The sequence below is a fragment of the Canis lupus genome, chromosome 8 (genome assembly GCF_003254725.2).
Source record: "Canis lupus dingo isolate Sandy chromosome 8, ASM325472v2, whole genome shotgun sequence".
Lineage (NCBI taxonomy): Eukaryota > Metazoa > Chordata > Mammalia > Carnivora > Canidae > Canis > Canis lupus.
The window spans coordinates 46,300,001-46,312,789 of NC_064250.1; the positions used below are offsets into that span (position 1 = coordinate 46,300,001).

The window sequence follows — 12,789 nt, forward strand, 5'->3', positions numbered from 1 at the left end:
AGTCTACCAAAGAGTTTGAAGAAAATTTCTTATTCTGGGAGGATACAACCATGGAAGCTTCTGAGGCATCTTTTGGAAATCGCTTATGGACATGCCTCCTCAAAAAAAAGCCCCTTGCTCCTTTTCCCCCTGTGAACATCTTCAGCCTCACAAGGAAGGCATAACGTGCTCAGAAAGTGTCCTAGCAGTTGCAAAACCAAACTGTAATCAAATTATAATAGCCACACAGCTGGAAATGAATTGGGGGGATGGAAGCCCATTAAAATGCTATAAAACGGAACATGAGCTGATGTAATCAAAGATGGTAACAAGGATCATGAGATTGATCAAAAATAAAGAACCATTTCCTACAAAGCGTTCACATCTGTGTCCCACCAGCTTAAATGTCCCCGCTGCTAAGGCGACAGAGCTCAGTGCAAACAGAACTTTTCCAGACAGCTCAGCCCAGGCAAGATGACACACAGCCCCATCCAGGGTGTCCTGGAGGTTCCAGCTCCTTCATGAAACCGCGACCAGCCACGCCACATTGATGAGAACTGACAAGAACACATAACAGAGAGGTGTCCGATGTGAGAAACAGTCATCTGGTTTCCCACGATCTTTTGGCAGATGGCCAAAATAGATGTTAACTCTTCCAACCCCGGAAATTCTGCTGAAAGAGAATCCATAAAACAAGCAAACAGTACACTAGAACCCATAGACTGGGGAGAAGGCTTCCACTCTCAAAACAAACTCTGGAAGCCGGCATAAAAGAAAACGAGTACAGGGTCTCAAATTAGACTCTTCTTCATTCGCTCCTAACTTGCTTCCCACAGCTTCAGTCCCAAAGAGAGAAACAAGAAAGGGAAGTTGCTGAAAACGAAAAGTGCGTTTGGCCAAGTCCGTGCCCCACACCAAATGGAACAAGAAAGTCAAACAAAGTGGTGCGTTGGGTGAAAATTAATTTCATCTTAAATACTTTCCACTTTCCGTAACATGCGATGTTATTAGTAACAGGCATGCTGGGGGGAAATGTGTATTTTTAAACGTAATCTTTGTGTGAACGATACCTCTCTTACCTAAACAGAGAAAACCTTCTTCGGACTGGAACAACGTATTAAAGATTGAACCTGCAAAAATGTGACATCCAACACCCTCTCTGCCCGCACCCCCCCAACCCCGTCTCCAGGCAAGTCACTTTTAAACAGACCAGGCATTGGCAAAGACTCGGAAACAAAAGTTTAAAGCCTTTCTCAAGATACAGGAGGGGAAAAGAGACTTCAGCCTCTTTGATAAATTCAAGCAGCACCTCTCCAAAAGTTAATTAGCCAAAATCTTCACAGGGCTTGTTCTGCTCTCCAGAAGAAAATCGATGGCCAGGTCTCCCTAACCCGTGGAAAGCAATTTAAAAAGGAGAGAGGACAAATGTCCTGTTCAATATGGGATTTCTTTGAAAAAGAAAAAAAAAATCCCACAATGATAGGATCCCAGGGGTGACATTTGCATTCAAGGTGCAAGGGGCAGAGAGAGCAGGGAAAGGCTGGCAGAGTGACTCATTTCTGTGGAGCGGTGACCAGCATGCCCCAGGCTGGGTCAGGCACGGCCCAGCCTCAGCCATCACCTGTCTGCATCAAACCAAGAGGGCTGGATTACCACGGGATGATAGATGTCTTGGGCTGGAAGAAGCTGGCACAAGGCAGAGTAGAATGATGTTCTCATCAACAGCCTACTTCAGGCTACCCAAGGCTGCAATCAGAAGCAGGAAAGGCACAGGAGAACAAATTGCTGGGCTCCCTGCCTGTTAGAGCAGGAGCCCCCCACAGCCTGCAGCTTGGAACAGGGCTGGCTGCCCAGTTCTGGGGGCACCGTGAGGGATGAGATCCCTCAGCGATCAAATCTGGAGTAAGGGAGTCATAGCTCTCAGAACTTTCCAGTGACCCTCCTTGAGCATAACTATGGAAAAAACAGATTCCAGGGAACCAAAGAGGATTCAGAGGGGTACAAATAAGACTCCTCTAAAACGATTGCCAACTAGGCTCCAAATGTCCTTTCAGAGCCCATCACGGCCCCTCCAAGACCCTCTGCTCCTTTTCTTCTCATGCTTCCACCTCTCTCTCTCAACACCATGCCTATTCGCTTAGATTCCATATCCACTGCCCTGAGCTAACTCTCAGGTCCAATCCTCCAACCCAGATACCTGGGGCTCCTCTCTCTTCACTGTCCCTCTGGTCCTGTGTTCTGACCCAAGAACAGGTGGTCCTGCCATCCCCCAAACACGTGTCCAAAAGCAAATTCCTCATCTCCTGCCAGTAGCTTGCTCCCTCCCCAGAGTCTCCATTCTTCTGTGGTTGGGGGTGGTGTTGGGGTGGAGGGAAACCTGAGAGAACACCACTCTTATATCTCCCCAGCAAGGTGTCCCTGATCCTTCCCCTTCCTTCATCCCATCTGGCATTGGATTCTTCCCTTTCTCAGGAAGTTGCCCCTTCTTTCCATTCCCGCTGCATGGCCACCAGTCCCTTTTGACTAAAAACAGGACCTTGGCCCATCATTGCTATTTGTGCACATAAACAGAGATAAGCAGAGATAACAAGAAGTCCTAGCCTGTGGCAGGATTTCTGGCCCCTCCATCCCCGCCATGGGCCCCTCCTCTTCTCTGTGGGCACCTGGATTTCCTGCTGTCTCACCCAGCTGCCCACACTTCCACCACCGCCCACAAATGCACATTAAGACTCATCTACACCATACATTAATTTCCTCTTGTTTACATTGAAGTATATTGAACTCTAACTGCACTGTGGAAAGCCATCTCCCATTTATGTAGCATTTTATAATAACTAGCAAGCAGGGGGCAATATTCTGGAAGATGCAAGAACCTTTCCATTTTCCTCACCGTTACAGTCCCTAAAGCTGCCCTTCGAAGAGAGCCAGGTTGAGTGTTTGCTGTGGACTGAATTGTTTCCCCTGAAATTCATCTGTGGAAGCCCGAACCTCCCAATGCTCTAGTATTTGGAGATGGGGCCTATGGGAGGTAATTAGTTCATGAGGATGGAACCCTCATGATTGGATTGGTGCCCCTATAAGAAGAGAGAGAAGAATGACCTCTCTCTCATTCTCTCCCTCTCTCTCTCTTCCCCCAAAGAGCAGCATTTTCTGCCACTTTGTGGCATACTAGCTGCTTCAGCTGGTTGGTACCTTCCACACCACACACACACACACACACACACACGGACTCACTGATGCAGTGTCTTTGAGGCTGGTGGATGCCAACCCAAACTTCCATCCTAAGACTTTAAGCAGCAGGGTGGCTGGGGCCAAACCTCAGGCAACAAGGGGAGCTGAATAGCTGTTGCATGATGATCCCAGCAGCCCAAAGCCCACCCCAAATACAAAAACAGCACCTGGCTTATTTCCTGCTCTATCCCCAAGCCCAGCACAGAACTTGCCATATTGGGTTGAATGGTGAATGAATGAATGAATGAATGAATGAATGAATGAATCTTCGTCTGACCTTCCTGTATATATGAATCAGACCACCCTACCCCTGGACCCCAATACCCTTTACTCAAGTCCTTCCTTCAACCTGAAATTCTTGCCTCTTGCCCCTGGCCTGGCCAATCTTAATCTGTTCAAGGGCCAGCTGAAGGCTTGCTTCTTCCAGGACACACACCCACCCCCAACCCAGTTATCCCTGCCAACAGTGTTTGCCCTCCGCCCTCTCAGAGCTCCCCGACTGTCTCAGTTGTGTTTGGCTGGTCTCTACCATCCTTCTTATCTCTTCCCACTCAACTAGATTATAAGAATCTTGAAGACAGGAACCAAGAGCTATGTATGTCCATGTTAGCCAACCAAGCACAGTGCTCACACTACAGAGAACATGATAAATATTGATTACTTGATTGAAATGTCAGGTCATCCTAATGGAAGCTTCCCAGCTGGGAGATGCTGGGGGACACTCTTTCTCCATATGCTGATGAGGTGAGCCTGAAACTATCTGGCTTCTCCAGAGCACAAGCTTAGGCAGCTGAAAATGGATATCCTGCAAGCTTGAATCTCACTGAATTTTCCCTATCATCTTAAAAAAGATCCCTTTGGCTTTCAAGATTTTCATTTCTCCACCTACAATATTCGTGCCACTGTGCAAGACACAGAACTAATATTCCCCTTCTCTGAACTTTACAAGAAGCTCGCTGAATGTGGTGCTGTCATCAGAACACCTTAGGAGGACTAGCTCTTCCTCTGCTGATGCAGATGTGCCTTCGGTGCTTATCAAGAATGCCATCACCCCAGTCTCCAGAAGAATGGTCTAGGGAGTGGCGCTCAAACTTTGGGTTGTGTCAGAATCAGTGGGGGCAAGTGGGGCTGTGAAATTCTGATTCTGGAGGTCTGGCATGTAATCTAGACATCTGCATTTTTGACAGATCCCCCAGTAATTCTGAGAAATATGAGACTCACTGACCTGAGGATAACTCCCCACTCTCCAAAGCAAGGGGAAGAACAAGAGGGCCTTGTGGTGATGTCTTTCGGCCACATTCTAATGGCAGAGCAGGAATGCCCAGCTAGCTGACTTTAACTCAGCTGGGTTTGTTCCTGAAATTTCTTTTCTGGCAGCTGGCATGGATTAAGCAGCACTAACCTGTAGCACACTAGCCCCACAGAAATCCTCATCCCTCGTGAAACATCCAAGAGGCCTGGTTAAGGCAAATTTATGGAGAAGATCCTAACTAACATTCTTTGAGTCACTCTGGCAGTAACTCTGACCTTCAAACATCGCAAGAAAGTCACCTTGGGGACAAGGGTGTTGCCTTGCAAAAGCCAAATCTGATGAAGAATTTGAACCCTAAAACCCCTATCATGACTTAAATGCCATGCAGTCTGATGTTCAGGCCTGCTAGACCCAATAAATCCCTTTTCCAGCATCTACTCTGGTGAAGACTTTTCAGGGACTTATTATGCAAAGCTGCCTAAGCAAGACGGAATTTATGTTGAACCTGGCCATGATTTCTGAGCTGCCACTGGGTGTTCTGATGACATACGCAACTCAGGGTTGGTGTCAAGGGGCTGCCAAGGACAAGAGACTGGAGGCAGGAGGGGAAAAAGGATGATTCCTTCCAGTAAATAATGGAGGTGGGGGGGGGTCAGGAAAGGGGGATGCTCCAGAGAGGAAGAGGACTGTAGCCTTTCTTGTATCCAAGGTTTGCCTTTCAAATGGCATCCAGACGTGACAAAATAAATCTCTTCTCTGGAGGCTAAAGAATGTGTAGAATGCAACCAACTTTCAAAAGTGGGGAAAAAAAAAAAAAAAAGACTGCTTTATCTTAGGGTAAAGCATACCTAGAAAGAAAACACACGCCCATCACAGAAACTTCATTGATTAAGAAAGTATTTTTAGTTTCCCTGGTTCATAGGCTGAGTCCTCTCTGAAACCCCAGCTATGAGCTGGGCACCCGGATGTTGTCCCTCAGGTGTGCTTGCCAGTAGAAGGGGAACATTGATTAGAGACAATTCTCGGATAAACATATCCTCAGACCCCATCTTCGCTGCTGGAATACGAGGGCCTCAAGGCTGTCCTCCCCGATAAAGGGAATATTGGCCTGGCATTTAAAACACAGCCACAAATAACACATCCTCGGTAGTCAATTCTCAATGCAGCAGTCCAAGTGATCTTTTTAAAATGGAAATCAGATCATGACATTCTCCTTCTTAAATCCCTCCAATGGCTTTCACAGCACTCAAAATAAAATCCAAACTCCTTCTCCTAGCTGTAGGCCCCCAGACTGTCTGGCCATGTCCACCTTTCCTACTTCCTCTTGTCCCCTGCCCTCTTGTCCACTCAACCCCATCCTCACTGCACTTCTCTCTGTCCTTTGTATATACCAAAATCATCCCACCTCAGGACTCTTGAACATGCTATTTCCTCTCGTTGTATACAGCTCCCCCAGGTCTTCTCATGGCTGGGTTCTTCTCAGAAGAGTCTTCTTTGACCCACCCTAAGGCAGCCCACTCTACTCCACCCCTGCCTTAGTCCTTGCTATGTCCCATTCTGTTTTATTTTTTTCATTATACTCACCGACTACCAACCTTTTTCTGCTTTTTTCTTTGCTTGCTGGTTGTCTCTACATAACAAAATTATGAACTCCGTAAGAGCAGGGTGTTTATTTCTCTTGTCTACCACTCTCTGAACCTAACACATGATCTGGCGCAAAGGTAATGGCTCAACAGATAACACCGAAAAAAAATTAGTGAAAATCCCAGGCTACCTGCAACAGCCAGCTGGGCTGGTACAGGAGCCTGGCTCCCCAGAGGGCAAGAAGGTCATTGCTAGGGGGAGGTGCCAACACAGGGAATGAGAATGACACCACCACCTTCTCACTTCTGATCCTCCCTGCCTGACACACTCATCACTGGATTAGGAGCCTATTCCACAGTCCATACTTGAATCTTGCTCGGGACCCAATGGATGCCACACAAACACTACAAAACCTGCAGAGAAGTAGGGTCAAGGGAATAAATGATGCCCTTCATGACATCAGCTCTTCTCTCCTATGCCCAAAAAGAACATTCCAGGCCTGATACTAGCACTGTAAACTAGCAGTGCCAGACGATGGTCCCCAATGTACCTACTCCAGTTTCCTGAAAGGACCTGTCTCTGAATTAACCTCCTCTGCATGTTCTTTCCCTGAGAGCTGATCCATGTCCTCTTCCAGAGCCCCCAGCCTATGGGTAGTGGCAGGGGCAGGAGCAGGATGGGGGTGGGGAAGCACTGCTTGACGGGAAATCAATGGGAACTTGAAGGTCATCCGGAGGGCGCTGTCTCCCCATCATGCACCTGCTGGGATGGGATTTGTGGTCCTGACCTCGCTTGGGGGCCTCTGCCCTCCTGTCAGAGTTGGTTAAAATCAGCCGGTAGAAGCAAACGCCCTGCAGACCAAATGATCTCCAGGCTGCCCTTCTAAGGGACATCAAGCCAAACAAAGAAGCACTGAGTCTCATTTAACCTGCCACTAGGTTGAGAGCCACCCCAATTTCTCTTGGCAGTCCTCTGAGAAAACTGCCTCAGGCCTGCTAGTTTTTGAGGCACATGCTTATAAACCTTTTAATAAGGACAAAACAAAGCCAGGATGACCAAGAGGCTGGTCATGTCGCCAAACTTAAATTCTCCGGTAGAAAAGATCGACCTATTCTGGGAAACAAAGAAGACCAAAACTAAAAGGTAAATGTACCCTAGAAATACCTAAATCTTCCCTTATAATCTCTACATCCTGGGATGAAGACAAAAGATATCAGAGCCTCCATACTGCTGAAGGGAAGCCTATTTTTCTTGCCAACCCAACAATATAAGGGGACCTGACTGTATTTAAAATCTGACCCTCCTTCCCTCATGGACCTGTTCTCAAGTTCCCGTCCTCCCTCACTCCCTCCCTTCCCTCTATCCTACCTCATCAAGAGTCACTTGACATACAAGTCAGCCTACATCTCCAAGCCAAGAATTGAAGATGAATCAGGTATAAAAACGAGGAAGAGACATCCTTGACGTATTTACAGAAGGGCAACAACAAGATGGTGGTAACAAAAACTGTGGCCTAGCCACCATTTACTGAGCACTTACTATATGCACCAGGTGCTGTTCTAAGCACTTGACAGATTATTTCATTTCATCCTCATCAGCCCCATCTTATTATTTCCCTCCATTCCACAGATGAGGAAACGGAGGCACGCAGAGTGTTCAGTGTCTTGCCCATGGTATCAGGTGGTGCTATGAAGCTATAAATCCAGGCAATTTCAGTCCAGAACCTTGCTCTCAGCCTCTCACAGGGGCACCACTGCCCCCTCACTGAGAGTTGAACCTCCCAAACTGGAATAACCTGAACAGCACCCCTTTTACTGGGAGTGGGGAGGGGGGCACCAGGTTTTTCTAAAAGCATCACCGATTTGCTGGGTGATCTCAGCCATTTCTCTTCTTGTGCCTCAGTTTCCCAAACTGCCAACCAGTTCCAGAGGTACTGTTAGTCACAGAGCCTGTCACAGAGCCACCTCTTAGTAACTCAAGAAGTAGGTTGGTTATGGAGCTGCCTGAAAAGATACCATCAGAGAAATACAAAACGTTATTATGTGGTTTAGAAACCAAATCCATCCCACAGGTGAACAAGGGGAAACGGGCTTTGAGAAGCCCTGTGGCTCTCTCTGAATGTTAACTGAAGGGACAAAAAGCAAAATGCCAGATTACCATAAGAATTCCAGGTGCTAGAGATTGTCTAATGCAAAGGGCTTGCTGTACTGCCAGGAAAACCAATAACCAGAGAGGTGAAGTAATTTCCTCTAGTCACACGGGGGCCAGGGCTTAGATTAGATCCTCGGCAGCCAGGCTCCTAGTCCCAGGATTTCTCCACTGTCTCCAGCAGGGGTCTGCAAATGACAGCCCTGGGGCCACGTGTAGCCCCCACAAATTCCTACCAATAAAGTTTTATTGGAAGACAGCCACGTGCACTTATGTGCATATGGTCCGATCTCCTCTCAGGCGGCAACGGTGGCGTTGAGGAGTTCCAACAGTGATTGCGTGACCTGCAAAGCCTTCTGGACCTTTATGGAAAGTTTGCCAACTCCCGGTTTATAACCTAAGTCTCGAATGATGAAAAGACTCCACCCTTGGAATAAAAGAAAATAGCATGGGAGGCCGAGAGTCACAAAGCTCAAGCAGAGCATTTGACAATTATCCCAGCTTGGTACAACTTAATAAAAACCCATAAATATGGTTAATAATAAGGAAAACAAGCACGAGCTCACCCTACCTATTTAATAATTATTGTTAACTACAGCATGCAAAACTCATCACTGGAAATTACTTTTTTTTCTAGCCTCTCTCAAAAGCCCTTTCTCCTTAGAAGCCGCTGTTGGCCAATGAGCGAAGCAGGCTTCCCACAGTTGCAGAGGCCTCATCTCCTCCTGTGGAGTGAAAGTAGGGGCACTGAGATCACTGTCCCCTCCCTGAGTGCCCAAATCCTCCTTGACCCCTCTTTCCAAATAACACGATTATGAACCACCAGGCACAGATGAGGCTCTCGTCCAAGCTTCTCCTGCCTCCCATGCCTCCCTGCCTCCTTCAACCCCTCTCGCCTCTCCAGAAGCACTAGGCTTCCAGAAGCATCCCAGCCCTTGGCTGTTTGGGTGAGGACATTCTATCATGCCCTGGAGTGGAGGGATAGGGCTTGGTCCCGAGAGGCTCATGGGGAAATCAAGGCGGGACCTTGGGTCCTGGTCTAAGTTGGAATTTGGTCACTGTGTCTTCAGCAAGTCCATCAACCCCTCTGGACCCCAGGTTCTCCTCTGTCAAATGGAGAGAATCCTCTTCACATATACCAGACGATGGAAAATACAGAGTCAGAATGGACAGACAGGGCAAGCCAGCCAGGCAGCACCCAGGGTCCAATCTCACCAGGATTAGAACATCACCGGAACTGTGGAGTTTGGAGAGGCTTATATTCAACAGCATTATCTGAGGCAGAGAACTTCGATATATTGGACACATTTTGCGTGGCCCAGGCCCAGCTTACACTGAGGTGCAAGCAATCAGTAGTAACAACTCCTGCTTCCCCCCTCAAACGTGCCCTTGCTTGGCTGGTAGCAGATAGGCTGTGTGGGGTCAGAGGGAGGTAAGAGCCCCTCCACCCTGAACACGGTCAGCGATGGCAATAAATAGGCTTGGAGGGAAATCACATCCAGTCTGGCCAAGAACTGGGGTGTGGGTCGGGGCCGAAACTGGACAACTCAGGACCAGAGAGGAAAGGCTGTTTCCAGTTGTCCCTCATCAGGCCTTCTGCCTTTTTCTATAGTTGTTAAACAAATACTTAGAGAACATGAGCCAAAGCATGAGCTCCCTACCAGGAGGCCCACAGGCTTGGAGAGAAGAGGGGGCTTCAGAAAGTTCTACGAGCAGGAGATGTGCCAACAGGTGCCCACTACCTGCCCACTGTGCTAAGCACCTGACCTCCCTTCTCTTCATCCCTGGGACCAGGTATGGTCCTGGCCCTTCCCAGAGCCTGACGCTGACCCAACAGCACTAGGTAAGGGCATTTCTGGGGACCTGGGCCCAAGGGAAGAACCTTAGGGCTTCCTTCTGTTAGTCAAGACTCTTCCCCACAGGGGCTGCACCTCGTCCACCAATCTCTGCTGAACTTCAGGGGTGCGGGGGGGTGGTGGTGTGCTGTGTTCTGGGACCTCCATCATTACGAGAGCCAAGAGGCAAGCAAAGAGAAGCGTCCCAAAGAGCCTGCTTGAGCAGTAGGCTGAGGTCTGTAGGGGAGGAGGGCCGGACGGGCAGCTGATTAGAGGAAAGGCAAGACAGAAGGAAGAGGAGGGGAATGGGGGGCGAGGAGGGGACAGGAGTCAATATTTGTGGAGGGGGGATGGCCTCCAGCACATGCCCCACAGCCATCAATATCTCTTCTGAGGACAGGTTATCTGGGCGATTTATGCTCTCTAATAATTACCTTGCAGAGGGTTCCACTTATCTTACCACAAGAATCTGCCAGTTGCCAGACACACAGGGTTCTGGTTAATTCCATCCACACTGCCATCCACCTCCACCTCGTCCTCCCAGCTCCCCAGCTCTTGTCCTCTGACCTCTAACCTCTCCTCCTCTCTCTGGCCTGGGGGACGTTGAGGGTAGAAGAGTCTCAACAACCTCCCTCAGAGTTCAGGGCCCCATAGGAGCTGACGGAGGGGGGCAGGGGAACCTCCCTTCCCAACAAATATGAGAGGTAAGTTGAGGCTCATCCCAGGAACATGCACACGGCTACAAAAGGCTATGTCGGAAGGGCAGACACCGATTTGATTGTCCTTTCTTCACCTGCTGCCATCAGATCTGGTCAGCATTTTCATTTTTCTGTCCCCACAACCCTCCTGAGAGCCTTCCCTTCCCTCCTGCAGCCCTTTGATCACGACCCCACCAGTAATGGTCATCAGGCTTATTCAACGAGCATCAGATGCTGCCTGGTGAGACCGATCTCCATGAACACATGTCTCGGACCCACTGTGAGCTCCTCACAGACAGAGTCCTTGGCTCACGGCTCCCCGGCACCAAGTCGACTCCTGAGCCTCAGCAGCGACAATACCACCAGGTGGCCCTTACCGTGGGCCAGCTTCCAGAGCGGTCCAAGTTCATTAGAAAGAAGAACACATGTCATCTTTGCAGCAACCTCATGAGAGAGACGCTTTTCCTATTCCCCCATGACACAGATGAGGACCCTGTGACAGCTGTGGTCATAGGCTCAGGGTCCCCGAGGGAGCGGCCAAGTCGAGGATTGAACCAGGCGTTCCCGTCTCAGAGTCTGGACTCTTCAACACTGTTCTGCACCGCCTGGCAGTAAAAGTCTACAGACCCGCTGGAACATTTTATATCATATCTACCCACTTATTTATGCCCTCCTGTTCTAAAAGAATAATTTGTGTTAAAGTAATAGTAACACCAGCCAACAACTAAGGATCCTCAGGCACGTAAGGGTGCCAGTCACGGGCTAAGAAATCTCCACTTAGTGCAGCCCAGGTGGCTCAGCGGCTTAGCGCTGCCTTCAGCCCAGGGTGTGATCCTGGAGACCCTGGATCGAGTCCCACGTCAGGCTCCCTGCATGGAGCCTGCTTCTCCCTCTGTGTCTCTGCTTCTCTCTCTTTCTCTCTGTGTCTCTCATAAATAAATAAAATCCTTAAAAAAAAAAAAAAAAAAGAAAAGAAATCTCCACTTAGGGCACCTGAGTGGCTCAGTGGTTGAGCATCTGTCTTCGACTCTGGGCATGATCCCAGGGTCCTGGGATCGAGTCCCACATCAGGTTTCCCGCAGGGAGCCTGCTTCTCCCTCTGCCTGTGTCTCTGCCTTTCTCTGTGTGTCTCTCATGAATAAATAAATAAAATCTTTTAAAAAGGGAGGGAGGGAGGGAGGGAGGGAGGGAGGGAGGGAGGGAGGAAGGAAGGAAGGAAGGAAGGAAGGAAGGAAGGAAGGAAGGAAGGAAGGAAGGAGTCTCCACTCAATCCTCATGTCCACCCAAGAGGCAGCTGCTATCACCAACTGGAAGCTCCGCTCCCCAAGCCACCTCTCTGCCCCAGAAACACCAGCCTGCCCCTCCTCCGGCCTTGGTACCCGCAGGGCCCACACCGGGCACGTTCCTCATCTCTACAGGGTGGCTGCTTCTGCTCCTTGGGTCCTGCTCACTCCCACCTCCTCGAGGCCATCCCTAAACTCCTTCTCTCTAGCACTCCCTCTTTCTTTACCCACCCCCCTGATTAATGGTCTTTTTAATAACTTTGCCAACTATCAAAAATTATTTTATTAGCATTTACTTACTACCTGTCTTTCTACACAAGATACTTAAGCTCCCAGGACAAAGACTGGTCTAGTTGGTTCACCTCTGCATGGCCGGTGACGAAAAGTACATACCTGGTGTACAGTAGATGGAGAAATAATATCCCCACTGGGCCTCACACCATCCTCACGGCCTGCTCAGCCAGACCCTTTGTCTCATGGAAAGCCCTATCTTCGTTTACCGGGTTCCGGTGACCCCGGCGTCCTGTGGAGTACCTCAGTACTTCACTGCACCCCGCTAGGAGGTAGAACACACATCTTTAGCATTCCCACCTCACGGATGAGGAAACGGGCTTCGAGAGCTTGCACGGCTGGCCCAGGACCACACAGAAGTAGGGTAAAATCAGTCCTCATTCTGGCAGCCTCCCTGAGTCCATGATATTAATCATTCTGTCACGGAGCCTCTGGCCGGGTCCCCTGGGTGACTCAACTCTCTTCACCCACGTATCCCGAAATGTCCC

The 12,789-nt window shown here is 49.1% G+C and overlaps 1 protein-coding gene across 7 annotated transcripts in view; it reads right to left on the reverse strand.

Annotated features, from left to right (window-relative positions):
- DPF3 (double PHD fingers 3) overlaps positions 1–12,789 on the reverse strand; it is a 260,012-nt gene that overhangs the window by 159,558 nt on the left and 87,665 nt on the right. The gene's annotated exons all lie outside the window — the stretch shown is intronic.